Genomic DNA, 17,845 nt, shown 5'->3' on the forward strand with positions numbered 1-17,845 from the left:
TGGAAGGAGCGGTAAAACATTCAGTGAGCTCGCACGCTCTTAGACCCGAGCAGCTAATTGAGCTAAGAGGGTTGTTAGGGGAATATCTCGGTAGATTCAGTGATCGGCAAGGTAGAACCGAGCTAATAACGCATGAAATAGAGCTGACATCAACCGAACCCGTAAGATCAAAGCCTTACAGGGTGTCTCGAAGACAGAGAGAGATTATGGAGGCAGAGATACAGCGCATGCTAGAGTTGGGAGTTATTGAGCCCGCTGAGAGTGACTACACGTCACCGCTAATACTGGCAGAAACCCCGAGCAAGGACCCTCGTCCGTGTGTTGACTACAGGAAGTTAAATGCCATCATCAGGGATCAGCTGTACCCGATACCCAACATTGAAGAACGAATTGAAAGAGTTAGCGCTGCTAAATACATTTCAACTATAGATCTCGTGCGGGGGTACTGGCAAGTTCCCCTTTCAGAAAGTGCCAGCCGTTATGCAGCATTCATCTCACCTGTAGGCACCTTTCGCCCTCTCGCACTCAGCTTCGGCCTGAAGAACGCCCCGTTTAGCTTCTCTAAGTTAATGGATACTGTCCTAAAATACTTGCAGGAGTTTGCCTTGCCATATCTTGATGATGTAGCAATTTTTTCGGATAGCTGGGAACAGCACGTATCGCACCTCAAAGAGATGTTGTCACGGTTGAGGGAAGCAGGCTTAACGATGAAGGCGGAAAAGTGTAGGTTTGGCAGCTGCTCGCAGGTTACGTATCTTGGCCATGTTGTCGGTCAGGGCACGAGACGGCGGGCCGAGCTGAAAATAGCTACGATTGGAGATTTTTCAGAGCCGCGCACGAAAACAGTCATTCGTTCATTTTTGGGACTTGTGGGTTACTATCAACGGTACATACCGAATTACTCGCAAATAGCAAATCCTTTAACGGACGCCCTCCGAAAGGGATCACCAAACAGCGTGCACTGGGATAAGGACAAACAGAACGCCTTCCAAAATTTGAAAACGCTATTCGTTTCTCATCCTGTGCTTCGTGCGCCCGATTACACAAAGGAATTCATAGTTCAGTGTGACGCAAGCGACAGGGCTATGGGCATGGTACTGAGTCAGGTCGGCGGCGATAATGAGGAATATCCTATCCACTACGCCAGCCGTAAACTAACTGTAAGAGTGGAAGCCTACAGCGCTTAAGAGAAGGAATGTGCTTGTTTAGTTTGGGCAGCCCAGAACTTGTCGTGTTGCTCGTACGGAGCGAGGTTCATCTTCGAGACCGACCACTGTCCTCTGATGTATCTCAATCATATGTCACACAAAATGGCCGCTTGCTCCGATGGAGCCTCACTCTCCAAGAGGACAACTTCTCCGTTAGGTATAAGAAGGAAAAGTTGCGTAGCAATGCGGATGGTTTGCGCAGGCTAATATGAATTCTGACTTTAGGGATCCCGCCTAAATGTTGGGGTTGTTATGTTAATATTGTTAAACCAAGAAGATCTCCTCTATTAGAACAGGACTCCATCCATGATTGCTCAATTTGTCAGCACGAAATTGCTTGAAAAATTGGCGTAGCAAAATGCAGCATTTCTTGTTTGTGCACTTATGTTTTCTTTGAAGCCTAGCGGGTCTAAAGTGAGATCCAAGATACGTACTCTCGGCGCAGAGCGGTGTTGTGGGGTTCGCCTTGCTGTTGCCTGTTCTTGTTGGATGTTTTGGGGCGGTGTCTTCATTTCACAGCTGGTCCGTGCAAGCCGAGGCATCGTCCCCTTGCCACCAGCCATTCTCTTCCTGCCCAATGGTTATCTGCACTGGCCAGTCGAGATTTTCCGGGCTATGGAGGAGCTGTTAGGAAGGGCCTGCAAGGGTATCGACCTACAAGATTTTCCCAGCCAGCCGAAACTGCGGGGGTGGCGTTATTCGGAGAACCAGACCTTGAAACCCTCCCGGCCCACTCCGGCGACTTGCTTTGTAAGGACGAAAATGTGCCTCGTCCCCTGCCGTACGGCGCCGCTATGTCTAGACGCGGTCGGTGGACCAAGTTGATTCGTCAGCGGATTCGCCGTCGCCACCACGGTTTGTTTGGAGCGGTGGAACTCTTGGAAGATGTTATGCGGCGCCGTCTCATGGGCCTTAGAAGTCGTCCGTCAATGGACAGACGCGGCGGTCACTGTCAGCGGGGTCAACTCTGGGATCAAGAGGCGCCTGCTCGGGGCAGGACCCTTGTCTGCGAGAACCCTCTCACCTCGGTGTGGTCAGTGAAACCTGTGCGGAAGTGATTCTGTAAACCCTCCCCTTACAAGTACGATGAGTTTGGACGCTCCGAATTGGTCGAAGGTTGAATGGCCGTTTTCCCTCGCCTAGGGATCTAGGGAAGACAGAGTGTTTATAAGCACGTGTTGCGCTGCTGCTGAGTGTGCATTCTCTTTCTGTCATGCTAGGCTGATGAACTGTAACGTTTTCACGTAGATACTGTAAATAAATCCCATATTCCTCGTTGTCGATGAGAACAAGTCCTTGCCTTTAACAACGTCCTCAGCGTGGATGAGTTGGACGATGGCATGGGCCAGCTACCATCTATTTCATGCCCGACCCCAACCCTTACATTGCCTAGTTCAGCCGTTTTAACCCTGCTTGCCTGCCTGCCTGTCTGTATGTCTGTCTTTCTGTCTGTCCGCCTGCCTGCCTGCCTGCCTGCCTGCCTGCCTGCCTGCCTGCCTGCCTATCTATCTATCTATCTATCTATCTATCTATCTATCTATCTATCTATCTATCTATCTATCTATCTATCTATCTATCTATCTATCTATCTATCTATCTATCTATCTATCTATCTATCTATCTATCTATCTATCTATCTATCTATCTATCTATCTATCTGTCTATCTGTCTGTCTGTCTGTCTGTCTGTCTGTCTGTCTGTCTGTCTGTCTGTCTGTCTGTCTGTCTGTCTGTCTGTCTGTCTGTCTGTCTGTCTGTCTGTCTTCTTAAGGCTCATTCGCACTAGGCAAACACGACACCGATTTCGCTCTGTCGGCGACAGCGTTTTTTCCTTCGTGTAGGCGCCTCTGTCACACTGTACCGACGCCGAGCACTGCGCCGATTAGCCTAGTGCGAAAGAGCCTTTAGGCCGACCCAGTGACCGAAGTTGTCTACCTGCTTGGGCCGCTAGGTCGGTGCTCCTCGTCGTGATGCTGTCGTGGTCGTTACATCGTCGCCATTCCAGCTTCGTGATTTTACTCTCGTTGCGCTGTCGTCATCACGCCTTTTATGCTGCGCACTCAGTGGCCCAAGTTGTCTAATAGCGTGGGACACTCGGCGCGTGGTCGTGATGCTGTGGTGGCCGCCGCATTGCCGTAATTACAGCTGTGTCAGCTGACTCTCGTCATGCCGTCGTCGTCGCGCTATCATCGCCATACACTCGTCATGCATTCCTTGTCACACCGCCATCATGGTGCCGTTGTGGTCGTTCAATCATCGTCATTCCAGCTTTGTGATATGACGCTCGCCGTGCTGTTGCGGCATGGCTTCTACTACGACCCACTGATCTAAGTTGTCTAATTGCGTGGGCCACTAGGTATGTTTTGGTGCCATACCGCCATACCATATCGCCATACCGTCGTCGTCAAGCTATCGGCGTCATATCAGCGTCGTCTCCCTGTTGTCTTTACACCACCGTCTTAATTTAAGAATCGACAACTTATGTCATGGTTGCATTGTCGCTATACCGCCTTCGTCGTTTCATCGATGTAATTCCTTCTTCGTCATTCCATCGACACTGCGTCGGCGTCATACGGTCGTTGGCAAGCTGCCGTGGTCATGGGAGACCTTGGCAACCCTGCAAATTGGGACAATTTAGGTGTATGTGGCATATAGCCGAAGCAAGGGAAGTCTCAGAATTACTACTACACGTGTTAAATAAACGTCACTTCAGGAACACGGCCTGTCTCTACACTGCTCGGTTGCTATTCGCATTACCCTCGATAGTCATCCTGGGATGAGTTCTGCCGTATTTTTTTCTGTATTTCTTTTCCCTCGCACAATGCAACGCGTTGCCTGAAAGTCTGCTAAAGCGTTCCAAAGTGCGTTATTAAGCCATTTTCCTTGATATTGATGCGGTATTTTAACGTCTTACCAAGGTTGTGGTTACTCTAGGATTATCACTTTGCTTTCACATGTCTTGGAATTTTATTTTGCACTATGTCCTTTTGTGTTTGCTCATTTGCTTGGTCCTGCACCTGCAGCATTTATTAAATGAACGACTAAAATAATATAAGAAAGAATCACAAAAAAATCAGTGATGACGTTTGCGTGCGCTAGCTGATCATTGCAGGGTCGGTCACGCCAGCGAGGTATTCTACACTGTCGTCAAAAGCGTGGGACTGTGATTGCACACTGTAGACATGAAGCTGACCGGCCAGAAACCAGGATGATTCACATGGTGCCTGTGATTGCGAGAAAGTGAGGACTAAATATTGCTGGCAGAAACCACGTCTTTTAGATTAAATCGTGAACTATTTGTCATTTACCAGTCCTCCGTCTGATTGCACTGCCAGATCTCTCACGTCATAGATTATACTGTTGCTCACGGTTGCAGTTTCCGCAATGCAGCTCTGTTCGACTTGCGAAGAGAGCTCGACTAGCCTTATTTTGATATTTTTGGACTTCAGATTGTGACAAGGCACTTGAAGCTCTTCAACTACTTCAGAACCTGCGGCTCCTGAGAGCACAATAGATTCGCCAAGATGGGAATGGAGGGATGATGTGGCCAATTCGCATGCTAACTTAACATGTGCACATCATATACAGCCTATGTAAAAATTCCCCTAGGGATTCCTCGAAAACATTATATGGCCACGTTACATTTTTTTCCAGTGCCCCTAGGGGATTGGAAACTCAACGTAACACCGAGCTCACATTTCGTGGCGATAATGAAAATAGTAAGTCTAATTTGCAGCGAAAGTGTAACGTTCCTGCTTTAATTAGGAGTGTTGCAAATAATCGCAGCGGTGTCGTTTATTCCCTATTCGTATGGTTTATACGAGTTTTGTAGCAGGTTTCTCTAGTGTCCCCAATAAAGTAAAAAAGACACCTTGTTTGTATTTAGCGCAAATAAGGAGCAGGTTACGGGTGGACTTTAAGCAAAGATGCAAGTGCATGATGTAAGTGTGGCCTCTGCAATAAATTATTTAGGTGCTTCAAAGCGTTACAGTTGTGTTTTACGAACGGTGCAGAATTTAAGCCGCTGCTCTGAAAGATCTATAAATGCCACCAACACCAAATTTAGTGAAAATATGGGAAAAAATATGGCCCATGTGCTCGCGAAATAAAACTATTTATTTATGTATTTATTAGACCTATTGAAAAAAATTACTTAATGAAGTACTCGAAAGAGGGATATGCGGGCAAGGTGTCGAACGGGCGAGTCAAATGCGGCACATGTTTTAAAGCATGTGGCTTAATTACAGGCAGCTGAAACTGGCATTGCAAATGCTCGAAAGGAACAGCTTCGCTGGAAACTTGGTCTCACAGTTCTTCAGTGCTTTGCAATTCAGTCTTACCAGAGAGCTTCCTACTTTCTCCATGTGATCGCCTTACGTTTGAAAACCTGAGATAGAAACACGCGTGGCAGCTTCTACGAGTGCAAAACACATGCCCCCCCCCCCCCCCCCCCCCCCCCGAGAACATCGACAAACGCAGATAGACACACGATACCTCTGAAGCATAAACACTGTATCTTCTACTCAATCGCCGGCACTTCGCACTTTTTTGTTTTGCGCGTGAGACCTGTTTACGTGTACTTGACTGTCACGTCTTTTTTTTCTTTCTTGGCGTTTCCCGAGGGCTGTAGATGTGTGCGCACACGACATAAACCCTTGGCGCTCGAATGCGCCGCGGATAAGAGGCCCGAGACAGTGGAGCCGTCCTCTCCTAGCTGGGCCACCTGGGAGACAAAGGCCTCGCGCGTGTTTAGCAGGACTCGCTCCTTTTCAAAGGATGCGCCTCTCGTTTGCGTCTTGTTGCGTCCTAGCGAACACCCATTGTTGGAGGCAGCGCCGCACTCCGTCGGCTAGCCTCGCAGTTTCGCTCGTCTTCATTAATTAGCCTAACGAATCCGTGTGCCTGGCTAATTAACCGCCGACAAGGGCGAGATAGGGCTACATGGCCTCCTCGCCACTCTTCGCGTCGCTCCCTTCTCCTCTGTCCATTCATTCAGCTCGCGTCCAGCGGCAGGCAGTTGCTGGTGCAGCACTGTCAGCAAGTACAGCCTACTTCTGATACGACGAACGAAACAAAGCGAGGACAAAAGCGCGCCTTGTCTGCTGAAAATTTCAGATGGTAAACTGCGAAGCCTGCAGCTTGCAAAGGAAAAATATGCTCACGTCAACGTTAAATACCATCAGAGGCTTAAAGAAAAGAAAGGAAGAGAAAAGCAAGGTTGCTTGACTACGTGCATGAATCGGTGCATAGCGTCTGTGAGTGCCATGCTTCTGCCCTCCCTCTTTTTCTTTTTTCTTTCTAGCAGAAACGAGCAAAGCGAATAAAAAAGAGGAGTGGAAGAAAGAAAACAATGCCCCCAACTGAGGCGGCATTATCAATCTCTGTTTGGAGGCACGCGCTTATCCCGAAAATCACAACTTGATGGGCTAGTTCGCTCGACATACTAAGGCATGTGTTATATTTATTTATTTATCTATGCATTTGTTTATTCATTTATTATTTATTTATTCATCCAAGTCACCTCACAGGCTCCAAGCATCGGAGCATTGTGTGAGGGGGGAGGGATTACAAAGATAGCGGCAAAGTTTGAGCAACATGATTATACAACGCTTATTGACGGTTAGTGCCGATCACTAAAACGTAAGAATATCTTTATACAATAGTTAGTGACACCTAAGCAATTAGAAAATATGGCGGTTACTTCGGCTCTAAAACCGAGCAGCTTACTGACTGTTAGTACCGATCACTAAAACGCAAGAATATCTTTATACAATAGTTAGTGGCACCTAAGCAATTCGAAAATATGGCGGTTACTTCGGCTCTAAAACCGAGCAGCTTACTGACTGTTAGTACCGATCACTAAAACGCAAGAATATCTTTATACAATAGTTAAAGACGCGTAATTAACTAGAACATATGGTGGTTACTTCGGCCCTAAAACAAGCAGAATCACGAATGTTGAGGATGTGTTCCGGAAGACCATTCCAGTAGATGATGGCAAGGCGGGTGAATTGCACGCTACATTTCTACCAGAAATGCGTTGGAAGCTTAAATGGTTGTTCAAACGACGTAATGAGCGGTAAGGTATTACAAGAGGAAGTGTTGAATGACCGGCATCAGAGACTATCTTGTGAATTAGGCAGATTAGTGCGATTTCCTAAATTACATAGTAAGTAGGTAACAACAATTGTGGCGTCTGTGTCACGTTTCTTTCGTTCTCGTCTTCTCAGCCGTGCTACCTCCTTATACCGGAAAGGTGTCCCCATACCGATGAAATCTCTAGCATAAAGTCACAAAATTTCTGTTATGCAAGATTTTGACTTACCAAAGTTCGACAGCCTTCGGTGTATTCAGCGACCGATGCCTGCGTGATGCATGCTTTCACTACTTTGAAAATGGTTATTGCAAAACAGTTTATAGAGCTGAAAGCCGGCCCTCGCTAGGTTAAAGCTCAACCAGAATATTCGATTTAGAACTTTATTTATTGTGTAGTGAAGAGGAGGACGAAGAAGACGGCTCGTGTGTCGGCTGTGCGCGCGATCAGCGTTCGTGTACTGCTGGTGCTACTAGACTGTGCCTGGTGTCTCGTAATAAATCCTCATATTACATTTGGTGGAAGGTGCTGCACTTCCCGACCTCAGCCTGGAACTTTGCAACCGAACTTTGACAACTGCTCCAGCTGCTACCATGAACGAGGCTCCCAACAATCCGCTTGGAGCATCTGCCGCTCCTATCATGTGCGGCGCCGTCCAGCGGCAGCGGGACCCTCCTGTTTTTAGGGGATCAGGTGAGACTGACGTGGAAGATTGGCTCTCTACCTACGAGCGCGTCAGCGATCACAACAAGTGGGATGACCCAACGGAGCTACGTACCGTCATCTTCTATCATGCTGACGTAGCGAACCTCTGGTTCCACAATCATGAACGGGAACTGCAAACCTGGTCCGCTTTCAAAACAGCATTCGCGGAAGTCTTCGGTCGTCCAACCTTACGAAAACTCCGTGCTGAACAGCGCCTACGTCAGCGCGCTCAACAGCCCGGCGAGACTTACACCAGCTACATAGAGGATATCGTGGATATTTGGGCCCGCCTCGATTTCACCATGAGTGAAGAGGACAAGGTGAAGCACATCCTCAAGGGCATCGAGGACGACGCATTTCAAATGCTCCTGGCGCGATACCCTACTACTGCTGTCGTCACTCTTTTCCAGAGCTTCGATGAGCTGCGTCGACAAAGGGTCTTTGCGCGCAGCGCTGTTGGACCTGGCGACTCTCTCTCTCGGGTCTCACGCTTCGCTCCAACTCCACGCCAGCAGCAGATCTCTCTGTTGAGATTAAACATTTCATTCGTGAGGAGGTGGCGCGCCAACTGTCTATGCTGCATCTCAACGATCGACCTCCCCAGCCTGACACATCTCTGGCTGCTCCCATTAGGCGGGCCGTTCGCGAAGAACTTGCGGGGTCTTTGCCTTTAGTTTAACCCTGCCCTCCCGTGGCTGCACCTCTGACTTATGCCGAAGTTGCCGCTCGACCTGCGCCGCCGACGTTGGCATTTCCTGCGCCAATGCGACTTCAAGCAGCACCTCGTTCCGCGTCGCCCCCAACTCCGTCTCGACGCCCAGTTCAGACCCCTTGGCGTACACGCGACAACCGGCCCATATGCTTCGCTTGCGGTAACTCCTCTACCTGCACATCGAATGACAATGCAAGAGATGCAGCTGGAACCCACAGTCAAATATATGTACAGCATACCAATGCATCTCTCCTCCGAAGGTAGTGAAGAGCACAGGTGCCTGTAGAATTGCGTGATACGGTTCCTCTTGCCAACCCATGGAAAGGAGCATAAGTGATGCTGTAGAGCTTGCTCCTTCAAGCAGTGTTCAGGTATCCATTCATAATGCTGCATGTAGTGTCCAATGTATTGTAGATATCAAGACAGCTTCAGTCCTGCAGCAAATAAAGTGATCAGTTCCAACCAAAATGTTGAGATGTAGGCACTTTGGCAGGCGGATGTTAAATGTTGAAGTTTCTGGGATGCCAGTGATAATTTCATTAAACATTATATGGGCCACTCATACAGGGATGGAAGCAGTCAAATAAGTTTTGGAGCAGCTCTGGGAGGTGGCAAATTTGACACACTGGGGCATGAATTGCCCGTTTTCGAGCAGTAAATACATGTTTACATGAGTAGCTTGGTAAAGGTCAATGAGTGAAATACAGGTATATGAAGAAAAGGTGTTCCTTATTTTACTTTACAGAGCACTATTTGATTATGGCAGATAAGTTCTGTGGAAGCCTGCAAGGCAAGTAAAATTCATGACAGGAAAAATTTTCACCCACCCTACTTTAGCATGAAGCTACGAAGAAGACCTGTACAGGTTTCTCGGAAACCACCTTTAAATTACATACTGGATGTGACAACTAACTGTGGCCAAGAAAAAAATTAATGAGTGCTTTCTGTGAACATCACCCACTCTATGTTGATAGGTTTATGTTTGTGCCACTCAAGTTTTTTTTTCCATTGTGAACACGCAATTAATATGTACTTGTAATGAATGTTTATTTCCTTACTTATCGAATATGGTGCCAATGCAAAGGTTGTGGAATACGCCGAGAAATGACCGATAACAGCGTTACAACCCAGGCGGCACGTCAGGTCGGGCCAACGTTGGAAACATATTGGCACTTCCTGGCCCAATGACGGCCCAAGATTAACAGCGTGGTTCCAATATTGGCAGTGCCATTCTGAATCCTGGCCCAATGATGGCCTAAGGTTAACAGCGTAGCGCGAATATTGGCTGTGCCATTCTGATAGAGATCCAACGATGGCCCACAATACACAGTCAGTAAACAATATTGGCTGTGCCATTCTGATAGAGATCCAATGTTGGCCCACATTACACAGTCAGTAAACAATATTGGCTGTGCCATTCTGATAGAGATCCAATGTTGGCCCACATTACACAGTGAGTAAACAATATTGGCACTGCCGTTCAACAAGGCGGGAATTATTGAACCGACTTTCGAACGGATTTGCCAATATGGGTTAATAGTTGGCTTTCATTGGAGGACATTGGCCCGTAATAAGCCAATTTTCCCATTGTCGGTTTTTAGTGCTCTACGACTTGCTGATATTGAACAACGTGTTTTGAAAACTAATGCACTGATCACAGGCACACTGCGCAGGAACCAGAAATATGCTCTCCCGTGTCAACTCCATGCATGGTACACCGCCATTTTTGTACTTCGCGTTCAGCGAAATGCGCCCCCTAAAGAGAAAAGCCAGTGCACCACGTAGCAAGCAGGGGAAGTCGCATAAAATTAGCCGCTGCTTTATTGATCGTGCATGGGAACATGAGCTTTCCATAAGAAGCAACGGTATTGCGAATTTGTCTGCGCATTGTATATTTTGCATGTACGCTCCGCGGCTTTGGATGATCAGGATTCCGAGGGGAATCGATCATTACAGTGCCACAGAGTTGATGGAACCGTTTTATATTGCATCGAGATGGAGCGCATATGTATTAGTGAAACTTTTGCTTGTTTGTTAAGCATGCATGGCATGTTGCGGTGACATAATCATCATGCTCCTATTCCAATATATTTGTTTTTTCGTGCATGTTTAGTAAGCTCCTTGTATGAATGCCCCTGGCAGAAAAAAAAATTATTGCACGTTTTGGCTTTTCCTCTTGTCTTTGCCTGTAGTTGGCACGGCGCATTCCGGATTTTTTTTTTCCGCCTAGCTTTTCGTCCTTAAGCCCCCACTCGCCTCTCCTCCACACACCCACGTGAGCCTGTTCAAAGCTATCAGCCAAGCACTCAGGCAGCTATAAGCTGCTGTGTCGAATTGGCTGCTCTCGGAATACGGGGAAAAGCAGTGGGGTCACTATTGTCCTCCTTGTCTCCCTCCGTCGCTGCCGCCGAAGGAACGCGGTCGGGCTAGGTCCAGTGGGGGAAAGTGGCGTTTACACCGTTTTCTTCATTCACCCTTTCCTTTCACTCTTTCCTTCTATGCATCGCTAGCACGCCGACTGGGTGCGACACCGCCTGAGTGCTTGCCGTCTTGTCCGTGTTTGTCAGCGCACTCCTATCGTGAAAAATGCTCGCTTGCGGTCGTCATTCCTACTGAGAAGCCTGCATCTTGAAATACACAGCAAAGTGGCCACGAATTTTCGTGAGTGTTAGAATAGGCGAAACAACAACCAGAAAAAAAGTCGGCGCTCGTGGCCACCGTCTTCGATGTGGGATGAACTCGGATACACATCGCATGGAGCATGGATCTTACAATGGTGAGTGCATTTGTTTTGCGCATGTTATAAGTTTTATAAGGAGCAATATCACCCAAGCAATATCACGCGGTGTATATATTACTGAAACAGGCCTGGCTAATGTAGAGTGCCTGTAATTACATAGCTCTTTTTATTTGCAGCCTTTGAATAGTGCCCGGAGTAGAACCACGTGTAAATCTCTGTGAATTTCAACCAAATTCCAGGACTATGATTTTATCAAGCCACGCGCGCGGCCTGATCCTGCTAGTGATACCGAGGAACCACGCTTCTTCTCACTGTTCTCGGTCAAGCATCATTTCCAGCCGACAGTATTTCTTTCTTTTCGTATAATAAATGCCTCTTTTACTAGTGTTTCCTGACGGAACTTCTCGGTTTCCACATTAAAAATTTCGCACGAAGATCGCATTGTGTCTACACAGTCTGAAATTAAGCTTTTTGTGCTGTAGCAGGTTTTGCTGCAATTTTTCAATTATAAAGTGCTACGCTGACTAGGTGTGGGCTGTAAACAAGGCGGACGGATCCTGTGCATTTTATGTCTGTTCTAAATATTACGTTGCACCTTGTACAAGATATGCCATATATGTCGAAATATTAAGAAGTGTTACCTGACAAATCTCTTGCAAGAAAGTTTCTTGATTCACCCCTTCGAACTCTCTGATCAGACTTATAATATTGTTGCAGTATGGCGATTTTTCAAATGAAAACGCTGCCACATACATTTGTCATACCAACATCTCTGATAATGTTTCTTTTTATTTTACAGTGCAAGCATTTCCTCCAAGTAATGGTGAAGTCGCTATGGGATAGGGTAGCAATATCAACGAAACCACGGCGCTATCGTGGTCCTCGTGGGGCCTGATCAGCCCGCCGAAATCCAAGCACTGACCAACCTGCCTACCGACGTCAGCTCCCTGCCCTGAAACCCCTGGCCAGCCCACCGTCCTCGGCACCTTGCCCAATTCCTATCCTGAGGGCAGTGCCTGTAAATAAACTGTTTGAAGATAACCAAATAAACTGTTTGAAGATAACCGAGCGTCACCCATCTAGTTCCTCGGAAAATGCCTGTTTGTGAAAATTTATTCGCAAATAAATTGTCATAAACGTCAATTTCAGTATTCTTTTATTATTATTTGCAAGCATATATGAATTCTGCTTCTTGACATCTTTTTGTCGAGCTTTCCTAGCTACTATTGAGGAAGATGGTAAGGGGACAATTGCTACAAAAAATGCCGCTAGCAAAATGTTTGCGGTAAGAATGTGTGCGTGCTCTAAAGCCAGCATATCTAGAATATTCGTCATGCAAAGGGCATTGGCTCAAAGCTGGCATTAATAATGGCAACGATATGGCTCAACACTGGTCCTACGCTGGCAGCACGATGGCTGCTGCATTGGCATAACATTGGTCCAATCTTGGCTTTAACGCTGGTCCTACGATGGCTGCTGCATTGGCATAACATTGGTCCAATCTTGGCTTTAACGCTGGTCCTACGCTGGCAGCACAATGGCTGCTGCATTGGCATAACATTGGTCCAATCTTGGCTTTAACGCTGGGCCAACATTGGATTGGGTTGCACTTTGCCAGTATGCCAACATTGGTCCAACATTGGTACCAATTTCTGCCAGCATTGGGCCATGGTTGGACCAATGCTGGTGTGCTGCCTGGGAACGACCTAGTTCATGTGTGGTCTTTTTTTTTTCCGACAAAAAAACAAACAAACAAACAAGCGATTTTTTCTTTAGAAATTCACGTGACAATGCGCTCCGCATCAGTAATATAAGTGGTCTCAGACAGAAACAGTGTCATCAGTGCACTGCATATATTATGAATGTGCAAACCTGGGGCACAGTCTTGTAAAGGTTCGCAAAGCGAACTGTTACCAAGATCGCGCTACTTCGCATTTGGTAGGGACTGTACTTGCACGCCAAAAACTGCTGACATGTCGAGAAAAAACTGCAGCTGCTCTTTCCCAGTGCCCCTATTTGACAAAGTTTTTGTAAAGATTGATGCAATAGTGCGCAGAAGCATTGTCATGGTAAGGGCAGTTTATTTTCACCTTTTATTTATTTCACGGGCTTTAATTCTCGTGCCTTCACAAATCCTAGGCTGTCTTAAATGCTGTTACCGGCCATTTGTAACCATCATACAAAGCTTTTCACTGACATCTCATCGATTAGGTAAATCAAGACACTCATCAGATACAGTGAACTCCATTCGAGTAGTGCACTCTGGTAATTTTTCATTCTTGGCAACCTGCAGTTGAGATAGCAGAATATCGCAGAATAAATGTGAAGTGACGTAGTGGTCATTGCATGTTTGCGAGTATTATATATCTGTTTTGACACACTGGTTGGAAAAAAGACATGAACGGGCATGTTAATTGCACTTGAGCTATGGTATACAAGTTTCCCTTGTTGTGCAAGGGCGTCTACATTAGACAGACGGGAAGGGGTATCAATGATTCATAATAAGGTTCGTTACAGCGCAACCTAAGACAAGGACAACAGAAGGTACAAAATGACGACACGGCGCTGTTTTGTACCTTCTGTTGTCCTTGTCTTAGGTTGCGCTGTAACAAACCTTAGTATGAATCCCAACCAACTGGCCCAACTTGCCGTTCTGATGCAGTATCAACGATTGCTTGGGCGAGCATAGTTACAACCTTCATAAAAGTTAACGAAGTAGGCCCCTTGTCATGCATTGCAAGACTTGTGGATGCAAACTAGTTTTTTTAAAGAATGTGTCATCATAGGATGCAGTAACATTCAACTGATGCACGAGATTACTGATCAGGCTAATGCCACTGCCAAATACGTTAGGGTGTGTGTGAGTACACCCTCCTTATCTTTATCAGGCAAGGAACTTTACTTTCTAAGTTGGTCGGCACGTTTTCAGTGAACTGCAGCCGTCTGCTTCTTGTAAGGTTGTTGTTTCAGTTGTTTTTCTCATGTGTGCTATGAGCGGCGCATATAATGTGCAGTAGGGTCGTGGAATAAGACCAGTTAGAAGTTAGTGCTCATCCTGTCACCTGTACTTTTTCTTCCATACTCAAACTGAGTTATGCTAAAGCAAGACAAGAATCCCTTCAGTCAGTTTGTGCCTTCGAACCAGTTCACCTCCACAGTGCACAATGATGCTATTATAAAGGGACATTGAAAATATTGTTTATTTTCTTTGAATAAATAAAGTTTAGTATGATGTTTCACACTGCATCTTGCAAGTTTTAATTACCCTAGTATAAATTCGTATTCTAGAATGTGAAGGATGAAAACAAGCATTTCCAACCTTACACATTTCCAATGACATCTAATCACTACAACTTAGAGGAAAGGCGCTACGATCTCAAACAGTCGCAACTTCTATCCGCGGTTGTTGTATATAAAGGCATTACGCACCGAGAGAATATGGTCAAATCTTAAAGCTAAAACTACGGTAAAGGCTTGTACCAACACGCTTAAACAAGGGAGAACATTTCAAAACACATAGTGCGGAGGTAAAAAAATAGATCATGGAGTTTTAATTGCCAAAACTACAATCTGATTATGAGGCACGCCATAGTGGGGGGACTCCGAAATAATTTTGACCACCTGAGGTTCTTTAACGTGCACCTAAATCAAAGTACACGGGTGTTTCCGCATTCTGCCCCCTTCAAAATGCGGCCGCCGTGGCCGGGAATCGATCCCACGACCTCGTGCTTAGCAGCCCAACTCCATAACCCCTAAGCAACCACGGTGGGTACAGTGCACAGCTGTGAAAATTTTTCCTATACCAGAAATAAGTTTTTGGCCAGGGGCTCAAGAACCGGGGGAATCGCGCCCTGTCTGGCGCTGTTCACAGTGCCACGTCAGCCAACTGGGACATTTGCACGCGAGAACGAGAGCACCAAGTCCGGCCATGGCTGGTAAACCCATATGACGATACATTACCAAAATATACAGTAACTAAAACAAAAGGACGCGTACAAACGAGATGTGTCCTTTTTATTCAACTGACATATTATCTTCGCGCCTTTTCCCCCTTGTACGATATAGAGGTTACACAGTTCTGCTTATCCTATCGTCTTACATCATGCATGCGCACTGAGCACATCAATACGTTCTGGATATCACAGAAGCCGTTGTTCACGGCGTGAGACTCACGATAGCGAAGTCAAATGCGATCCTTCTAGAAATAAAGAAATTGTTTGCCTGCGACAAACTTTGCAAACAAGAAATAAAATACGAGCTTACCGAAATGCTTCATCCAGGTTGGTGGCGGCACGCAGTTCGTTGGCGTTCACCGTTGCGCATTACGCTGTGTTGTTAATCACGCCGCCCTCGCTTGTAGGCGTGAGAAGAGCATCAAAGTATTATTCTTTTCTGTCAAATACTGCTGCTTTGTAAGTACAAATAGAAAATTTTGAGTTGTCAAGCCTACCCCAGCATACTGGCACATAACAGCTTCCCGCGCTCAAATCTCGCTGTGGATTCGAATTCGCGCTGCGTGCATTTCGATGAGCTGTTGGGGCGCCACCTAGAAGAGCTTGAATATGGACAAAACGAAACAAAGTTCTAACATATGTCCGTCTAGATTATTTTATATTTATTTATTTAAGATATAAGGCACATGCTGTTTAGAAAATACTCACGGCAAACAATGTTTTAGTTTAGTTTCTTTGGCCCCTCGGCCCCTCCGATTTATGTCCATTGTCAGCTGGCCTGCGGCCTTTAAACGATATTCCTTACATATTGTGGCTCAATGTCGAGGACATTAAACCTGGTTGAATGGGGTTTAAATGGTGGGACAATATTTCGTTTTGTAGAGTATTGCTGCTGGGGATAAAGCGAGAAATAGGCTGCTTCTCGTCGGCAAAAGGAGCCGGACGAGCAAGTCACGAAATACAAGAAAACGAACGGCTTGCATGATTATTAGTACAGTCTCGCTTGGTTGACCAGTGAGAAACAGCATAATTAACAACCTATCAAATACAATGGACAGCCGCCAAATCGTTGGTCAATTAGACATGTTAATGATGAGTCAGAGTGGTTGTTATTTCGTGTTTGTCCGTTTGTAAACGTGTTGTGCAAAACTTCGTTTATTCGATGTTGTGCCCCATTTCCACCAGAAAAAGAAAGAAAGAAAAGCGGCGTGTTTCTGTTGACGCGGCACGCGCAAGTGAAACGGATTTACGGGCAAGCCGCGCGTGACACGTTCACACATATATCGCTCAATAAAGCATTCCAGCGGTATCGATCGACATACCGGCCGCACCACTGGTGGTAACGGCTATAGTGGTACCGGTGTTAATAAGGGGAGCCGAAAGGACCTAGAACCTCAGGGCACTACAAGAATATATTTCATGGTTTCACACCTGCTTACTGCAAAAGTGTACAAAGTACATGCATGGTATAGCACTGTACTCGTAATGCAAAAATAAACGAATCAAAATTAATTTGTAAACTAAGAAACCAAGGTGAACCTTCAATAATTCACGAACAGGTAGGTTCACACTCAACTGACTCATGAAACAGTATGCTAGCTGTGCCAAGAATCTTAATTAGTCGAGCAATTAAGGGTGGTGACTGTCATGTGCAATGCCTTGGGGAAATGCATGCAGAAGTAGGACAATAGCTGTTGCTCTGTCTTTGCTCATGCCCTATCAACTGATTAATCACTTATTTATTTATTTATTTTTATTTTCACATACTGTAGTCCAATTGGGCTATCGCAGGAGTGGGTTTGTACATTGCATATAACAAAATATTTTTCTGCACAAATCAACTTCAATGCCTTAAAAAACATGATAACTTCAATATAAAAGATACAATCAGTATAATAAACGCAGCATGAATCAAGTAAATACAAAGATTTTTCTAATTTACCTAGTTTCATGGGAGTAAGTTCCATTTTTCAATTGTATGAGGAAAGCTATACTTAAACAGGTTAGTATGCAGTTGAAATGGTGCAAGGTTAAGTTTGTGGCTATTCCTAGTAGGTTTCAAATTATCAGGAGACAGATAGTTGTTCTTTAATGAGTAGTGTGGGGTGTTATTTGAATTATGCAACAATTTAAGGCATTCATAATCACGCCGCTTGGACAGAGGTAGTAAACCAATTTGTTGTTTATTTAAGTCATTATTTCAAAAATTGGAGAGTTGGAATTTCCCCTCACAAGGCACTATTGGCAATAAAATCACCTACAGTGCTTGTCGAATGGGTGCCGCAGTGCTACAGTTGACCTGCAAAGAAGACGGGGCCGAACCCCTGCTTAGAAAATGGAAGAGAGGCCGAACTCTCTCGAGCCCTGGCTAACTTTGAGCACTGACTGTGTTGAGCGGTATACTATATATTGTACTACCACACAGTACAATGAT

The sequence above is a fragment of the Dermacentor andersoni genome, chromosome 11 (genome assembly GCF_023375885.2).
Source record: "Dermacentor andersoni chromosome 11, qqDerAnde1_hic_scaffold, whole genome shotgun sequence".
In the NCBI taxonomy this organism is placed as follows: Eukaryota; Metazoa; Arthropoda; class Arachnida; order Ixodida; family Ixodidae; genus Dermacentor; species Dermacentor andersoni.